Source organism: Schistocerca cancellata, chromosome 11 (genome assembly GCF_023864275.1).
Source record: "Schistocerca cancellata isolate TAMUIC-IGC-003103 chromosome 11, iqSchCanc2.1, whole genome shotgun sequence".
NCBI lineage: Eukaryota > Metazoa > Arthropoda > Insecta > Orthoptera > Acrididae > Schistocerca > Schistocerca cancellata.
This window is the reverse complement of record NC_064636.1, coordinates 28,536,757-28,555,575: the sequence shown is the minus strand read 5'-3', so window position 1 is coordinate 28,555,575 and position 18,819 is coordinate 28,536,757. Positions and strand designations below refer to the sequence as shown.

General features: G+C 42.5%; 1 protein-coding gene across 2 annotated transcripts in view; it reads right to left on the bottom strand.

Moving 5' to 3' along the window:
• The window catches only part of LOC126108143 (uncharacterized), a 241,463-nt gene that overhangs the window by 109,881 nt on the left and 112,763 nt on the right, over positions 1 to 18,819 (bottom strand). The window lies entirely within an intron of this gene.

The window sequence follows — 18,819 nt, the reverse complement described above, 5'->3', positions numbered from 1 at the left end:
TATCCCGTGTAAGCTTCTTCATCTCCCAGTACCTACTGCAACCTACATCCTTCTGAATCTGCTTAGTGTATTCATCTCTTGGTCTCCCTCTACGATTTTTACCCTCCATGCTGCCCTCCAATACTAAATTGGTGATCCCTTGATGCCTCAGAACATGCCCTACCAACCGATCCTTTCCTCTGGTCAAGTTGTGCCACAAACTTCTCTTCTCCCCAATCCTATTCAATACTTCCTCATTAGTTATGTGATCTACCCATCTAATCTTCAGCATTCTTCTGTAGCACCACATTTCGAAAGCTTCTATTCTCTTCTTGTCCAAACTATTTACCGTCCAAGTTTCACTTCCATACATGGCTACACTCCATACAAATACTTTCAGAAATGACTTCCTGACACTTAAATCTATACTCGATGTTAACAAATTTCTCTTCTTCAGAAACGCTTTCCTTGCCATTGCCAGTCTACATTTTATATCCTCTCTACTTCGACCATCACCAGTTATTTTGCTCCCCAAATAGCAAAACTCCTGTACTACTTCCAGTGTCTCATTTCCTAATCTAATACCCTCAACATCACCCGACTTAATTCGATTACATTCCATTATCCGCGTTTTGCTTTTGTTGATGTTCATCTTATATCCTCCCTTCAATACACCATCCATTCCGTTCAACTGCTCTTCCAAGTCCTTTGCTGTCTCTGACAGAATTACAATGTCATCGGCGAACCTCAAAGTTTTTATTTCTTCTCCATGGATTTTAATACCTACTCCGAATTTTCCTTTTGTTTCCTTTACTGCTTGCTCAGTATACAGATCCAATAACATCGGGGAGAGGCTACAACCCTGTCTCACTCCCTTCCCAACCACTGCTTCCCTTTCATCCTCCTCGACTCTTATAACTGCCATCTGGTTTCTGTACAAATTGTAAATAGCCTTTCGCTCCCTGTATTTTACCCCTGCCATACATATTCACATACAAAGTAATGCAGAAAAAAGCTGTTTCCATTTTTTGGAGCTGAAACGGCTAAAATGTACGAACTGTTTGTCCAGTTTCGTCGTATTTCCAAGTTTGCATCCCAGCAACCATATTTAGCAAATAATTGTTATATGGCGCAAAAGTAAATGAAAGGGCTTTCAAAGTCGCCTGTTTTGCGCCATAAATCATGGCCGTAGCAAATTGGAAAGGCCGCCTATTCGTAATTCAAGTAGCTCTGAGCACTATGGGACTTAACATCTGAGGTCATCAGTCCCCTAGAACTTAGAACTACTTAAACCTAACTAACCTAAGAACATCACACACACCCAGGCCCGAGGCAGGATTTGATCCTGCGACCGTAGCGGTCGCGCGGTTCCAGACTGAAGCGCCTAGAACCGCTCGGCCACTCCGGCCGGCTACTGCAATTAGGAACAATTTAAATTGGAAGGAACACATCGAAAATGTTGTGGGCAAGGCTAACCAAAGACCGCGTTTTATTGGCAGGAGACTTAGAAAATGTAACAGACCTACTAAGGAGACTGCCTACACTATGCTTGTCCGTCCTCTTTTAGAATACTGCAACGGCCGGTGTGGCCGAGCGGTTCTAGGCGCTTCAGTCTGGAACCGCGCGACCGCTACGGTCGCAGGTTCGAATCCTGCCTCGGGCATGGATGTGTGTGATGTCCTTAGGTTGGAAAAGTTTAATTAGTTGTATGTTCTAGGCGACTGATGACCTCGGAAGTTAAGTCGGATGGTGCTCAGAGCCATCATCTTAGAATATTGCTGCGCGGTTGGGATCCTTACCAGATAGGACTGACAGAGTACATCGAAAAAGTTCAAAGAAACGCAGCACGTTTTGTATTGACGCGAAATATGGGAGATAGTGTCGCAGAAATGATACAGGATTTGGGCTGGACATCAGTAAAAGAAAGGCGTTTTTCGTTGCGACGCAATCTTCTCATTAAATTCCAATAACCAACTTTCTCCTCCGAATGCGAAAATATTTTGTTGGCACCAACCTACATAGGGAGAAGCCATCACCACGATAAAATAAGGGAAGTCAGAGCTCGTTCGGAGGGGTATAGGTGTTCGTTCTTTCCGCGCGCTATACGGGATTGGAATAATAGAGAATTGTGAAGACGGTTCGATGAACCCTCCGCCAGGCACTTAAATGTGATTTGCAGAGTGTAGATGTAGATGTAGATCTGCAGCAGCACCACATCAAAATTCATTAACCAAAGTAGAGGTCACATGCGGTAAAATCAAATTTGTGGCCGCACGGACAATTTCTTGCTACGGAGGACACAGGAGAGTAATCGACACGTGTACAGTAAAAACTCGATTAACCGTCACTCTTTAAACCGTCAGTTTCTGTAAACCGTCACTGCTGTAACAGCATAATAATACAGGTACTGTAATAACAGAATGCTCTAAGGTGCAGTGACGCGTTCGCTTTGTTTATCTACTCTATTTTAGTGGGAAGTGAACGTACCCGCCCGACGTAGAATGGTACATAAAATATGACCTTCAGTTGACGTGCTGACACATCTCCCCCTTTTCTTGCCTTTGTCCCACTTGTAGACTTGGCCACTGTTTCTATGTTTCGATACAGTGTATCGATGCGTGGAACTGTCTCACTGTTTTGAAACGGCTGTGTTTCACTGTTTCGAAACAGTGGTGTTTCATACCGCCCCGTCTCGGATACCGGGACCAGATTCGATCTCGAGCACAAAGAAACTGTATCGCTGTTTCAAAATAACACTGTTTCAGTCCACTTGTGCTTGGAACGGACTAATTGTGTCGAAACAGTGACGTTTCATTCCGCTCTTGTCTCGGACGGGATTCGGGCACGGTACAGGTACTGGAAGACATTTAACATCTCACTTCATGAAACACTTTCAAGTGTGTCGAAATCTTTTTGACGCCCAACAGCACGAAGCTTAAGGTTTCCGAAAATAAAGCTTCATTTCTAATTGACTGCCCTATTCCGAAATGGCGTAATATCTGCTTTATAAACACCAACAATAAAATAACGCACATTATTCGCATTCAAAATAATAAAAGTGTGAAAAACATTCAGTTAAATTACACATCTCTTATAACATACACGTGCTGCAACTACAGTCGAGCTTGATAAATGTATGAAGATGCCACTGATACACGAATCACAAGATCCATTGCTGTGGCGGAAAGAAAATCGTGTGGTTTCCTACGCTGTTTGAAGTAATGAAGCTACGTCTTTGTATTATGGCCACCTCTGTTCCATGTCAGCGCATATTTTCAAAGTAGGGGCAAGCAATAACATACAGACTATCCCGTCTGTCAAGCTAAAAAGTATCAAAAACGATATTTCTCAACTACAACTTAGAATAGGTACAGTAGATCTATACAGAAATGAAACAGTAAAAATTCAGATCATTTTGTTCTTCTCTGGCAAATATCCACTGAATTTGTATTTGACTGGATTTTGTTTAGTCCACTAAATCTTAGATGTAGCTACCTCATAAGAACATTTTTCTCCGATTTGTTGCACGCAAAAGACACTTCTGTATTTGCTCACCATTCAGTGAGTTTAATTTTTTTTAGTATATTTACGTGTTCGAGAATAATTATCTGATTTATGTATGTATATGTTTGTGTGTTGTAAATGTGCTATGTTTGGTTATTACACAATATAGGAATCTTAATACTTGTCTATCATAGATAATTCTCAGGCAAACCAACAACAGTACTTTGATACTTTTGTTTTTGGCTTTCAGATGCTGTGATAAAAATTGCATTTCGACAGCAAGTTTGTAATAAAATGATAATATACCTGCTTGCTGTGAGTACTTGAGGGAAGTCGATATACCTGTACATCAAACAAACTTCCTTGGCAAGAATTGTAAGTGGTGTAGAGCCAGATGTGCCATGATACAGGTATCACAAAGGCATTACACCGTATGAATTGTTTTAAATTTTAGTTTGGATTTTATACTTAAAGGGCCGGCCGATGTGGCCGAGCGGTTCTAGGCGCTTCAGTCTGGAACCGCGCGACCGCTACGGTCGCAGGTTCGAATCCTGCCTGGGGCATGGATGTGTGTGGTGTCCTTAGGTTAGTTAGGTTTAAGTAGTTCTAAGTTCTAGGGGACTGATGACCTGAGATGTTAAGTCCCATAGTGCTCAGAGCCATTTGAACCATTTTTATACTTAAAGGAAACATACCGCAAACAATGGAAAATTTGACTGTGAGTAAGAAAAGTGTGAGTGGCACAATCACAAATGTTAATTCAGTGCCTCGCTTCCCAGAATGCTATCTCAATAAATTATATTCTATGATATACCTCTTGAAGAGCAGATACAGATCATCACTCATGAAACCTATCAACATTAGGCACTAGGATACAGGGAAACGAGTTTGGCAAAATCTGTTATGTGAAACATACAAACTCTGACCCCAGCCAATTGAAAATATGAAAGCCACATAACACGAAAACAGCGCATTTCCCGTGGGAAATACGAGACTGCCATGACACCTAAGTGAAATTTTCATACTTTCGGCCATATTATTGGCGCTCTCGCACGTTATTTGTGTTTGTATGGCAATATTTGTACAGTAGACACTCAATATGATGTAATGTGTGGGCCCATACAATTACGAAACACGAACTGATTCATTGTACTGTCTCATTTGTTTCGAAACAGTTACGTGTTTCAGTTATCCCATATCTGCCCACTTGTGAGTCAACAATCACCACTGGATCGGTTTCCAGTTGTGGCGAGAAGACTGTAATTGTCGCTGTGTATCCAGTAGGGCTGTGCCGTCTTACGTGTTTTCCACTCGAATAAGCTTTATTGACTAATATTTTACACTACCGTATTTAGTGCAGGTGTGTGTGATACAGTGACTTGATAAAATGTGTGAAAAACGTAAACGTGTTGTTTTAGGACTTAATCAAAAACGTGAAATTACAAAATGCTTAAGAGAGGGCGAAACTGCGACAAGTATAGCGCTGATTTATGGTATTGGTAGAACAACACTTAACGACATAAAACGTGACGCTGATAAAATAGAACAACATGTGCCAACAATGCAGAGCATGGATGGAGATGTGCGAAAAAGAAAGAGAATGAAACCTGCAAAATATGATGAATTGGACACTGCAATGTACCGATGGTTCGTACAAGCAAGAAGTCAGGGGATTCCACTTTCAGGGCCTACAATAATGGCCAAGGCTGTTGAAATGAACAACAAACTCGTCTTTTAAAGCAAGTATCGGATGGCTCGACAAGTTTAAATTTCGTCATGGCATTCGCCAACTTGATATCAGTGGAGAAAAACTCAGCGCGGATAGCTCTGTAATTGCCGCGGTGAAAGCTCGAACATCAAAAAGGCAAAAGAAATTGATTGACTATTACCAAGCTAGATAAACTACTTCACCTGCAAGTTTATAGTACAGTACAGTACTGTACATTACGTATTTTGCAACTTTTGTAGCTACTGTACGGATGTTTTTTATCATGTAATAAATGTGTCTATACATAAAATAATTGATTGAGGTCAGGGCCGGCCTTAGCCATCCAGGTGCCCCGGGCGAGTCGTCCAGTTGGCGCCCTTTATTGTATAAATAGCGAACCTGGCAGTGCTTTGCAACACGGTATTTGACTGTTTTCTAGAAATCGTCTTAAGTGGTTAATCGCGCCATCTTATGATCATAACATGGTTTTTTCCATCGTAAATTTGAGTATTTTATTTTTTTAAATGGAAATGAAATCCAAATAATCTGAAAGCCCGCTAAGACGCTCCATGTGAGTCTTGTGTAGCCTGTGACGTCAGTCCAGCATGCTGCTGTCGCTGCCGTAACAGTCAGTATAGCAGTGATATATTGTTTGGGCATTGACGTTTTGGGAAATTGTCTAAAAATATTGCGTAATGTAATGTATATTTCACAGTCCGTATTTTCTTTTATTTGGAGCGACCGGTAGTTTCTGTTGTGAACGAGAGATGGTGCGGCTGCATGGGCTCTTCCTTGTTGCAGTTCTTGAAACAAATAAGAGAGGCGCTTTGGTAGAGCCCGTGCTAGCCCGCGTCAAACATGGATGGTTGCAGACAACACGAAGATTGCATTCAGCATGATTTCTCTTCTGCTACCCCGAATTCATCGCGCATTCGTGAGATTAGCGACGTATGTTGAATGAGACTGAATAATATTTTAGTTTCGAGAAATGGTTGATTGTAAATTGTAATTTTTTTTTTTTTACATGCGTTTAGTATGTGGCGCCCCTTGGGCCCCGGCGCCCTGGGCGACCGCCCGGGTCGCCACACCCTAAAGCCGGCGCTGATTGAGGTTATGTTTTGGAGGAATACAGTGTTTCTGTTATCCGTCTATTCGTTCAACCGTCAGGACCACGGTTCCGAAGATGACGGTTAATCGAGTTTCCACTGTACAAGGGACGTCGAATAAGTCGTGCAGCATTTCTTTTTCTCGGCCAATGTAGGTTGAAAAAAATGAGGAATCTGTTTTGCGGCAACGAGGAATATTCCAGCTTCAGCCCCTATAGTTTCATGGAGTTCCGGTGGGTGGCAGCGCTGTACCTATCCTTCAAAATGTCGTCTGTAAAGGAGGCGCGTTCCAAGCAGAAAGCTGTCATTGAGTTTATTTTGGCGGAAAACAAGAGGATCGGAGATGTTCGTAGGCGCTCGTAGAATGTCAACCGAGACCTGCCAGTCAACAAAAGCACGGCGAGCCGATGGGCGAGGCGGCTGTCACCATCGCACCGAGGTGGCGCAAATCTGTCCCATCTGGCGCCCGCTGGCCGGCCGCACACAGCTGAGACTCCAGCAGTGCTGGAACGTGCGGACACTCTCACTGGAGGTGATCGACGGATCGCAATCAAATGCGTCGCTTCTCAGTTGCACCTTTCTGTTGCCAATGTTAACACAATTATATAAGAAACTATCAGCCTCGATTGCGGTAATGAAACCAACCTTTATTTAGGTTTCAGCCCAAGTAACTGAGCCTTCCTCAGAAGATAAACCTGATACTATAATATGTCTACGAGGGCATGGTCTAGAAATAAAACCGAAACAGCCCGTATAGGCGTAGTCACATTTTAAAAATGCGGTGACTACGCCTATTCAGGCTGTTTTGGTTTTATTTCTAGTCCATGCCCTCGTAAACATATTATACAGGGTGTTACAAAAAGGTACGGCCAAACTTTCAGGAAACATTCGTCACACGCAAAGAAAGAAAATATGTTATGTGGACATGTGTCCGGAAGCGCTTACTTTCCATGTTAGAGTTCATTTTATTACTTCTCTTCAAATCACATTAATCACGGAATGGAAACACACAGCAACAGAACGTACCAGCGTGACTTCAAACACTTTGTTACAGGAAATGTTCAAAATGTCCTCCGTTGGCGAGCATACATGCATCCACCGTCCGTCGCACGGAATCCCTGATGCGCTGATGCAGCCCTGGAGAATGGCGTATTGTATCACACCCATCCACAATACGAGCACGAAGAGTCTCTACATTTGGTACCGAGGTTGTGTAGACAAGAGCTTTCAAAAGCCCCCATAAATGAAAGTCAAGAGGGTTGAGGTCAGGAGAGCGTGGAGGCCACGGAATTGGTCCGCCTCTACCAATCCGTCGGTCACCGAATCTGTTGTTGAGAAGCGTACGAACACCTCGACCGAAATGTGCAGGAGCTCCATCGAGCATGAACCACATGTTGTGCCACACTTGTAGAGGCACATGTTCTAGCAGCACAGGTAGAGTATCCCGTATGAAATCATGATAACGTGCTCCATTGAGCGTAGGTGGAAGAACATGGGGCCCAATCAAGACATCACCAACAGTGCCTGCCCAAACGTTCACAGAAAATCTGTGTTGATGACGTGATTGCACAATTGCGTGGGGATTCTCGTCAGCCCACACATGTTGATTGTGAAAATTTACAATTTGATCACGTTGGAATGAAGCCTCATCCATAAAGAGAACATTTGCACTGAAATGAGGATTGACACATTGTCAGCCGGCCGAAGTGGCCGAGCGGTTCTAGGCGCTGCAATCTGGAACCGCGAGACCGCTACGGTCGCAGGTTCGAATCCTGCCTCGGGCATGGATGTGTGTGATGTCCTTAGGTTAGTTAGGTTTAACTAGTTCTAAGTTCTAGGGGACTAATGACCACAGAAGTTGAGTCCCATAGTGCTCAGAGCCATTTGAACCATTTGACACATTGTCGGTTGAACCATTCGAAGAAGTGTACCCGTAGAGGCCAATCAGCTGCTGATAGTGCCTGCACACGCTGTACACGGTACGGAAACAACTGGTTCTCCCGTAACACTCTCCATACAGTTGTAAGTAGGCTGTTTATGTTTTCTTTATGTAAGTAGGCTGTTTATGTTTTCTTGTCGGCAACGTTACGTAGCGCTCGGTATGAAAATCACTGGCTGTGCTGTGTGCAGTCTGTGGCTAGTTTGCATTGTTGTTTGCCATTGTAGTATTGGGCAGTGGCAGCTGGATGTGAACAGCGCGTAGCGTTGTGCAGTTAGAGGTGAGCCGCCAGTGGTGGTGGAGAGAGATGGCGGAGTTTTGTAATTTGTCATGAACTGCTATATATATATTATGACTATTAAGGTAAATACATTGTTTGTTCTCTATTAATATCTTTCATTTGCCAACTATCCCTATCAGTAGTTAGTGCCTTCAGTAGTTTGAATCTTTTATTTAGCTGGCAGTAGTGGCGCTCGCTGTATTGCAGTAGTTCCAGTAACGAAGATTTTTGTGAGGTAAGTGATTTGTGAAACGTATAGGTTAATGTTAGTCAGGGCCATTCTTTTGTAGGGATTTTTGAAAGTCAGATTGCGTTGCGCTAACAATATTGTGTGTCAGTTTAAGCACAGTCTTGTATAAATTGTTCTAAGGCGACGTTTCATATGTCGACCCTTAGCCTAGGATACCTCACTGGAATCTTCTGATTTTTTCTTGTAGTTTGTGTAATTAGTATAGCTTTTGTTTATTGCTAGCGCGTAATTATAGAGAGAATTTCCTTGGTAGTTGTGGTTTTTCATTGTTGTACAGTAAAACAGTTGTGGCATGCATGTAGATTTGCACCAAGTATTTCGCAGCTGCGCTTGCAATTAAGTAGATATTATTTTCAGTTCTATCTTAAAGTGTTCTCTTATTTTTGCTCTTTAAATTGTGTTTCTTTTGTGTTGTCATGTGAAATATTGTGACAATAATGGCGTGTGAAAAACGTAATACTAGGCTCCAAAGTAAACTGAGAAATGACAGTGAAGACGAAAGCAGTTTGTTAGCGCCACCGTGTAACGAATTAACTAATGTTCAAAGTAGTAATTTGGTAATTGTACATAGGGAAATGGAGTGGGCTGCAAACAATGATGTAGACGGTGAAACAATTAGTGAACAGGGAAGCATTATCGATCGATCGGTCGGCAACAGCTCCCCTCAGGAATCCGAAATGACAGAACACAATATTGCAAATACTGTAGACTTAGGTTTTGGGTCCTCACCGTTTTCTCAAATGAGTCAAGACACATTTTCTGCTTGTCAAAATGTGAATGTTGCTGGTGCAAATGCACTGCCGAAAAGCGTAGAGGAACAGATTCCAGACACTAATGCATTGTTATTACAATTAATGCAACAAATTGGACAAAATCTTCAAAAGTTAGACACAATGGAACAAAATCAGAGACAAACACAGCAAAAGCTTCAAAAGTTAGACACAATGGAACAATACCAGAGACAAACACAGCAACAGTTATACACAGTGGAACAAAATCTTAAAAAGTTAGACACAGTGGAACAAAATCTTAAAAAGTTAGACACAATGGAACAAAATCTTCAAAAGTTAGACACCACACTTGAACAAACACGTGAAGATTTAACTACTGAGTTACATAACATCGAATCGAAATGTCAAAAAGTCTGTAATGACGTAAAAACACAAATTTGTTAGCATTTCCAACCTATTTTTTCGCGTCATGAAAATGCATTACAGAATCACGAAGCAGCCATAAAAGAACTGCAAACTATTGTTCATGAAAATCATGAGACCTTGCAAGCTAAAATTGACTCAGTTGCATCTACTGATTCGGTTACGCAACTTGCAAAAACTCAGGAAAATTTAAAGGACACAGTAGATACCCTGAAAATTGGTTCAGAAAGACACATGGAGGAAATAAGTACACTATCGGAGAAAGTAGCCGAACTTTCGGATCAGGTCACTAACTTATCTACAAAGGTAGATGATGATCTGAATGACACAAGACCCGTAGCCTTCACTGACACAGAAGAGTATGAACAAATAAGAAAATTCAAACAAAATCAAAATCAAATCAATACACAGTACAAAAGAGAAATCCGGGAAGTACAAGATCAGTTGACGCAGGTAATACAAGAATTACATATTTCAGAGGACACTCGCGCTCCAACACGGGAGGAGGAACTTAGAAATACGGAAAAGCCACAAAATAATAACACAGGGCATTTCGGTAATTATGAAAGGAATTGGCAAGGTACACCGAATTTTGAGATGGAACCGCCGACACGACGTAACAATGACCGATATGCTACTCGCCGACACGATGATTTTGACTATAAGCTGTTCATTACTACACGTAAATTCAAAACGTTTAAGAATTCTGCCAACGACATTCATCCACAAGCGTGGCTCCATCAATTCTCTCATTGTTTCCCTCCCAACTGGTCATTGGAGCACAGGTTAGAATTTATGTGTGGCTACTTAGAGAATGAACCAGCTGTAAGAATGTGATCGGTCATTCACGATTGCCACAGTGAAGGAGAATTTTACCATGCCTTCCTCTCAGCATATTGGTCTCAAGCCACACAAGACCGAGTAAAACATGGCATCATAATGATGAAACATTTCGAACAATCTGAATTTTCCAGTCTTGTGAAATATTTTGAAGACATTTTGCACAAGAATCAGTACCTGTCAAACCCATACAGCCCCTCAGAACTCATCCGCATTTGCTTAATCAAACTGCCTGAACATTTACGACATATTATTTTAGCAGGACGTTGCAAAGACGACATTGAAGCTTTTCAGGGACTGTTACAAGAACTAGAAATTGACACTGACAATTGCGTAACGCGAAAACAGGAACACAACAACTACAGGTCACATCCGTCGCAATTCCGCGATGAAAGAAATAATAACTGGACACGACAAGGCTATTCTCACAACACAAATCGTGACCAAAACAGACACCACCCGTATGACAACCACTGACAGAGTAATAGTTACAGAGAAAGATCGCATTTCCGTAGTAATGAATATGACAGAGACAATCATAGAAACAGACAATTTGGCAACCAGAACTATTATTATCACGGGAGACAGAATAACTTCAGACGCAACGGTCCAGCACGCAGTTACGACTCAGGGAGAAATTCTCCACCACGTGACCGACAAGAAAGAAACTATGGAATCTACCGACATGACGACAGACGATGTGATCGTAACGACAGACGTGAATTGCATCAGAACTGGCGGGATTTAAACAGAGCAGAGCCCTCTCGACAAGGCGAGTTTGTAGAAGTTAGGTCTCCAAATCCCAATAACGACGCGCGCCAACAAAGGAACAGACAATGACTCGCACCGCAGGCTGCCGCATGCGCCGGCTGGCTCAGGGAAAAATAACATAGACGCTAACCTTGAGAAAAATTCCAGTATTCTTTACCGACGGATACCACATGATAATTGCGTTAGAGTTGAACCTCTGCGTACTAGGAAGAGTAAAGGTTTACACCACATTTCACATGTAAAACCGTTTATTGAAAGATAATCCGCTTTTTAACTTTGTCTTTGCCATAAAACGTTTCACTTCACGTTACTAGTATGCTTTAGAAACTGTAATCGTGCAACAATGTTTAAAGTTAAATATCCAGTCAAGAACCAAGAGAACTTATTCAAACAGAAATTACGAATGCATTGTTATTGCGAACAGACGACACAGTGTTATTGTGTGTGTACATTCTTGCTTGTTAGTTGCACGATTACGTAACGACTATAAGGCTCACATACTTAGAACATTTACCAGTACTGCTAATGAGATTTTAATGCAACATTTTGGTTTACTTGAAAATACATTCTGAATTAAAGTACTTTCTGTGAGATACCAGATGACACAGTGGTTAGTATATGTGACAGCTACACGATTTTATCACGACACTACTAATGAGTGACAATTTACAATGTTGCTTTTGCGGTGTATCTGTTTTATATCTGCACAGTTTTTCTGAATTATTCTGGTAAGTAAAACATGTTTTAGTAGTAACTTTTGTGGTATAGCTACAATGAGACAGCCTTTTCTGTAGCACAACAATACGTTACAGCACAGTTATTTCATCATCACAACAATAAGCGTAATAACTAAGATATCTATACCCAAAGCATTTCACTTTTGTTTATCATGAGGTAAGTACATTGACTTCTGTAGAACTTAGCTTTCGGAGGAAAATAACTACGACACTTCCACAGAGATTATCTTACAACAAGATGCACAGTTTAGCGCTACAGTACACGTATTTGAGTGATTAATTTTGTACTTAAAACATCTATTTTTAAAGATTTTTGAATTACAAAGAAAGTTTTCCGTGATACATTTCATTCCACTGCTGTAATCTGTAATACCTGAGGGTATAATTACATTAATCCTCAGGGGGGTAAAGCTTACTTTGTGTATCATGTGTTTGGCAAGCACAAGGAGCCCTAGCTAATATGGTATTTGCTTATACAACTTTACACATCGGTACCATATTCCTCTAACACACAAATTACACAGCTATCTGATCATTTAACTGAGAGATAAACATTTTTTTTACTACATCAGCGACACATGTTTACGCAATTACACAATTGGGTAACTTCACACTTATGAAATTGTATTTTGTCTGTACTTTGTGAACTGTTCATATCTTTTCAGAACCATTGTCATACTACGAGAGCTTTCAATGATGTATTTGGTATGAGATCCTGATTTTTAAAGTACGTTTGAGGCAGGTGGCACTTTTGACATGAGCAGAGAATTTTTTTAATTATTGGAGGAAGCTACGACGATTTTGAGATTTGACTGAGGTGTTATGATGTTATTATTACGATGGCTATGTGTATTATGCTGTTGCGGTATGTTTATGATTAATAAGCTGATGCTATATGAGAAATCTGATTATGCTACATATTTATAATGATGAAATATTGAAGAATGTCGACGAATATGTATATGTGTAACAAGGTAAGGAATAAGGAGTAGCAGTTAGGCACTCTGATTTGTGAAAAAGGTTGTTGGAAACCAAGAATCGTACTTGTAAGAGTTATGAAATGTGTGTAAATGCGTAAATGTATCACAATGCCAGCAAAAATTTTTTGGGCACTGTTATATTCATAAGATTTTGTTTCTACACATTTGCAACGCAAATTCTCGACCTGTGAAATTTTGTATATGAGACTGTCACTGTAGTGGAAACTACTGTCATTAATATTTCCGTAAGAAAGTTAAGTGACCACCTGCACGTAATGCGTCGTGGGCACCCAGCTGTGTCAGACGCCGGGAGAACAAGTCATTAGTGAGTGCCTCGTCAGAGGCACAGGTAGAAAAAAAGAAAGGGGAGGCCATTATCCTCGCTATTGACATTTCCTTGTTGAAAGCATACTGTGGAGCTCGTAATTTATGATATTTACTGAAATGCCTAATGAAATGATTAGAAACATTTTACATCTATTGTCTTTGTAGTTAAGAGATTGCTCATTTTGTTTAATATCTGGTTTCCAGCTGTGTTGCAGCATTGGTTTCATAAAATAAAATTAAATGCATTTGCTAATGTGAACACTTTCTGTCAACAGATCTATTAAATAATTATTTTATGACCCACATTCTTCGAAAAAGGAGCTCTTGGAATGGAAAGAACAATAAGAAGGGACTGATAACAATAACTGCATATATAATTTTCTTTTCAAGTACTTGGTAATTTTTTGTAGAATTAGTTTTTGTGGTGCACCACTTTAATTACATAGACATTAAGATGTGAATATACATTTGCCTTATCTGCATTGTTGTTTTTACTGTAATATTTTTTCTGCTTGAGCTATGTCATGTTTAGGTATAAGTTACTGCTGTTTGCCAGGCATAGTGTTACTGAATTTGACTTTGTGTTACTCTGCTAAGCCAGTTTTACTACTCATTTATTTTTCTTGTTGCTGCACATTGGCTCATATTAGTTGTAATGTTGCATTGGTTGGTAATTTAGATTTACTGTAGCTTGCTTTGCAATTTTCCATTTTTTTTGGTCATTGCTGTTTGTGTTACTTATTTTGTGCTGCTGCATTGCCTCGTCCCTTAGTTTAGCATCTGAGCTCAGTAGATTTAAGTTAGCTTAAGAGGGGGTAGCCTATAAGAGAATGAGTTGCGATGAATTTGAAGAAATGCACTGAGAGGTTATGCGAGAAAAATACAGAAAGCATGCTTGGATAGGATTTTTTTTGGTGGAAGCAAAGGTTGAAATAAGACGAAAGATCTACCGAATGAAGTTTTGGGTTGGACTGCAGTACCAAATGTTACACTGAAAACGAACCCTGTCCTTTCCTTTTGTATTATCCCATTATGTGTTTGTGTACCCTTGTGTATTTGTTTTCTTCCTGACTCTGTGTAGTTTCATAGATTTTTTCTTCTTCTAATACTAAGCTACATTCACTATAATGAGGAATACTGTTATCCTCAAATATAATTTGCATTAATAATATGTTACTTACTTTGTAAAGATGTTAGACATTATTTATTCTGTTTTGTTTTAATGCTCATGTGTAAAGTTGATGTTTCAAAAATTATTCTGATCTTTTATGTATTTACTTATGTCATAATTCCTGTAACACTGATGTATATGTTTATTTCTATTCTTTTGTAAGGCCTGTACTACAAATGTTATCTGTATTGTTATGTTCTTTAATGATGTATTTTGTACCTTTGTAATTGTATTCTCATGTTATAACATTGTAATTGACACCAGTTCATCAAATTAAGTAACTTGTAAGCATTCATTTCACTGCACACATTTCTGTTGGTCATAGTAATGCACAATATGTGAGAAGTTGGGACTGTTAGTGTTTGCACGTGTGTTACTAATTCAGCAAGGGACTGGGTAACAGCATTGCTGGTTCTAAGGACAATTCCAAAAAACTTTGTGAGTGCACAAGTGGTGATTATGGACTTGCTATATTCTCTGCAAGACTTTTCGATGGTGATTGCGCACCCACACAGTCACAACAGATGGCTGCTGGCCATCTCTACCAGGACTACAGTGGGTCTACACCTTTGATGACCCACCAATACCATTATTTCTACAAGGACTACAGTGGGTCTACACCTTTGCTGACTCACCAGTACCATTATTTTTACAAGGACTGCAGTGGGTCTGCACCTCTGGTGGCCCACCAATACCACAATCTCTACCAGGACGACTGTGGGTCTGCTCTGTGATGACCTACCTACCAATATTCTTCAACTTCGACTCACTCTGCTGTGGATTAGCTCTGTTGTGGCCCATTACCTGTCAGCATGTCAAGAGTCAGCACTATCTTTCAGTTGGAAGGACAACACTACTTCTTCAAGACTGCATGGAAATCCGCTACGTCCGTGTGCATTTTCTGTTACTGCTCAGACTTAGGAAAAAAAAACACTGAAATTTTACTCTGATGAACAATCTGGACTGTCTTTATGGACTGTGAGAAAATTTTAGCTTTTGACCAACATTGTATAAATACACTCCTGGAAATTGAAATAAGAACACCGTGGATTCATTGTCCCAGGAAGGGGAAACTTTATTGACACATTCCTGGGGTCAGATACGTCACATGATCACACTGACGGAACCACAGGCACATAGACACAGGCAACAGAGCATGCACAATGTCGGCACTAGTACAGTGTATATCCACCTTTCGCAGCAATGCAGGCTGCTATTCTCCCATGGAGACGATCGTAGAGATGCTGGATGTAGTCCTGTGGAACGGCTTTCCATGCCATTTCCACCTGACGCCTCAGTTGGACCAGCGTTCGTGCTGGACATGCAGACCGCGTGAGACGACGCTTCATCCAGTCCCAAACATGCTCAATGGGGGACAGATCCGGAGATCTTGCTGGCCAGGGTAGTTGACTTACACCTTCTAGAGCACGTTGGGTGGCACGGGATACATGCAGACGTGCATTGTCCTGTTGGAACAGCAAGTTCCCTTGCCGGTCTAGGAATGGTAGAACGATGGGTTCGATGACGGTTTGGATGTACCGTGCACTCTTCAGTGTCCCCTCGACGATCACCAGTGGTGTACGGCCACTGTAGGAGATCGCTCCCCACACCATGATGCCGGGTGTTGGCCCTGTGTGCCTCGGTCGTATGCAGTCCTGATTGTGGCGCTCACCTGCACGGCGCCAAACACGCATACGACCATCATTGGCACCGAGGCAGAAGCGACTCTCATCGCTGAAGACGACACGTCTCCATTCGTCCCTCCATTCACGCCTGTCGCGACACCACTGGAGGCGAGCTGCACGATGTTGGGGCGTGAGAGGAAGACGGCCTAACGGTGTGCGGGACCGTAGCCCAGCTTCATGGAGACGGTTGCGAATGGTCCTCGCCGATACCCCAGGAGCAACAGTGTCCCTAATTTGCTGGGAAGTGGCGGTGCGGTCCCCTACGGCACTGCGTAGGATCCTACGGTCTTGGCGTGCATCCCTGCGTCGCTGCGGTCCGGTCCCAGGTCGACGGGCACGTGCACCTTCGCCGACCACTGGCGACAACATCGATGTACTGTGGAGACCTCACGCCCCACGTGTTGAGCAATTCGGCGGTACGTCCACCCGGCCTCCCGCATGCCCACTATACGCCCTCGCTCAAAGTCCGTCAACTGCACATACGGTTCACGTCCACGCTGTCGCAGCATGCTACCAGTGTTAAAGACTGCGATGGAGCTCCGTATGCCACGGCAAACTGGCTGACACTGACGGCGGCGGTGCACAAATGCTGCGCAGCTAGCGCCATTCGACGGCCAACACCGCGGTTCCTGGTGTGTCCGCTGTGCCGTGCGTGTGATCATTGCTTGTACAGCCCTCTCGCAGTGTCCGGAGCAAGTATGGTGGGTCTGACACAGCGGTGTCAATGTGTTCTTTTTTCCATTTCCAGGAGTGTATTTACGAAATTTCAGTCACCAACTTACTCTTCCGAATGCGAAAATATTTTGTTGAGCCCAACCTACGTAGGTAGGAATGATCATCAAAATAAAATAAGAGAAATCAGAGCTCGAACAGAAAGGTTTAGCTGTTCGTTTTTCCCGCGCGCTGTTCGGGAGTGGAATGGTAGAGAGATAGATTGATTGTGCTTCGATGAACCCTCTGCGAAGCACTTAAATGTGAATTGCAGAGTAGTCATGTAGATGTAGATGTATCAAAGTAGCTCTACATTAATGAAATCAAATCTGAATGTTGTCTCAGAAATATGTCAACTACTTTACAGAAACGCAGTAGAATATTGCTGGTATCGAGAGGTTCAGTTGAGGTGCCGTAATGGTTACGTAATTCAAGTACTATTCCAACCCTGAGGGGAGAAAATCCCCCGACCCAGCCGGGAATCGAACCCGGGCCCCTGAGGACGGCATTCCTTCACGCTGACCAATCAGCTACCGGTGAGGCGGTCGCATTGAACGGAGATTATGTCGGAAAATGCAAAATAGTGGGTAATAATATGGTGTACTGGAATCGTGTAAAAAAGCAAAGTGCTTTCCGGAGATGCGTGTGTCGCACTACTTACCGAATGCCCCTCGCTCACGTGCGTGACGCCGCGAGTGGAGAAATGTGGCGGTGGGTGCTTTGCACCTGCACGTGTCAGACACGTGGCGGGGACTGGGTGCTGGATTAGCCACGTGCACGGACAAGCGCCGCCCCATTGTGGTCGCGGTCAAAGCGAGCGTCGCGTTGTGGGGGTGGTTTACAACCCTACTGTCAGGGGTCGGCCGTTGTCGGACAGTCCGATCGGACACGCCCTTTCACTCGCTTCATCTGTCTGCCGGCCGCGGTGGCCGTGCGGTTCTGGTGCTGCAGTCCGGAACCGCGAGGCTGCTACGGTCGCAGGTTCGAATCCTGCCTCGGGCATGGGTGTGTGTGATGTCCTTAGGTTAGTTAAGGTTTAAGTAGTTCCGAGTTCTAGGGGACTTATGACCTAAGATGTTGAGTCCCATAGTGCTCAGAGCCATTTGAACCATTTGAGCCATTTCATCTGCCTACACGATTAAAATGGAGCAGCTTCTCTCGGTGGCCAGGAAAAAAGTTTTTGGTGGGTAGCTCAGACGGATGTACGGTGCGCTAAATAAAGAATGAGGACCAAATTAGACGATGGGTGTTCAGTAAGTAATACTTGTTCTCTGAAGGCAGCTTGATTTGATTCGATTCCAATACGCCGTATTATTCCTCACTCTTCTGCCTGCAAAACTTTTGGACACAATCTCCGTTCCATGCGACGGCCTTACCAGGGTGTCTACGACCCGGGACAACCGGGAGATCCGGGAAAAACCCGGGAATTTTTTCATCCGGGAGAAAACCGGGAAAACCCCGGGAATTTTTTAGAATTCCGTGAGTCTATTATTGTTTTCTTGAGGACAATATTATGGAAATGGAAGAGGATGTAGATGAAGATCAAATGGCAGACACGATACTGCGTGAAGAGTTTGACAGAGCGCTGAAAGACCTGAGTCGAAACAAGGCCCCGGGAGTAGACAACATTCCATTAGAACTACTGACGGCCTTGGGAGAGCCAGTCCTGACAAAACT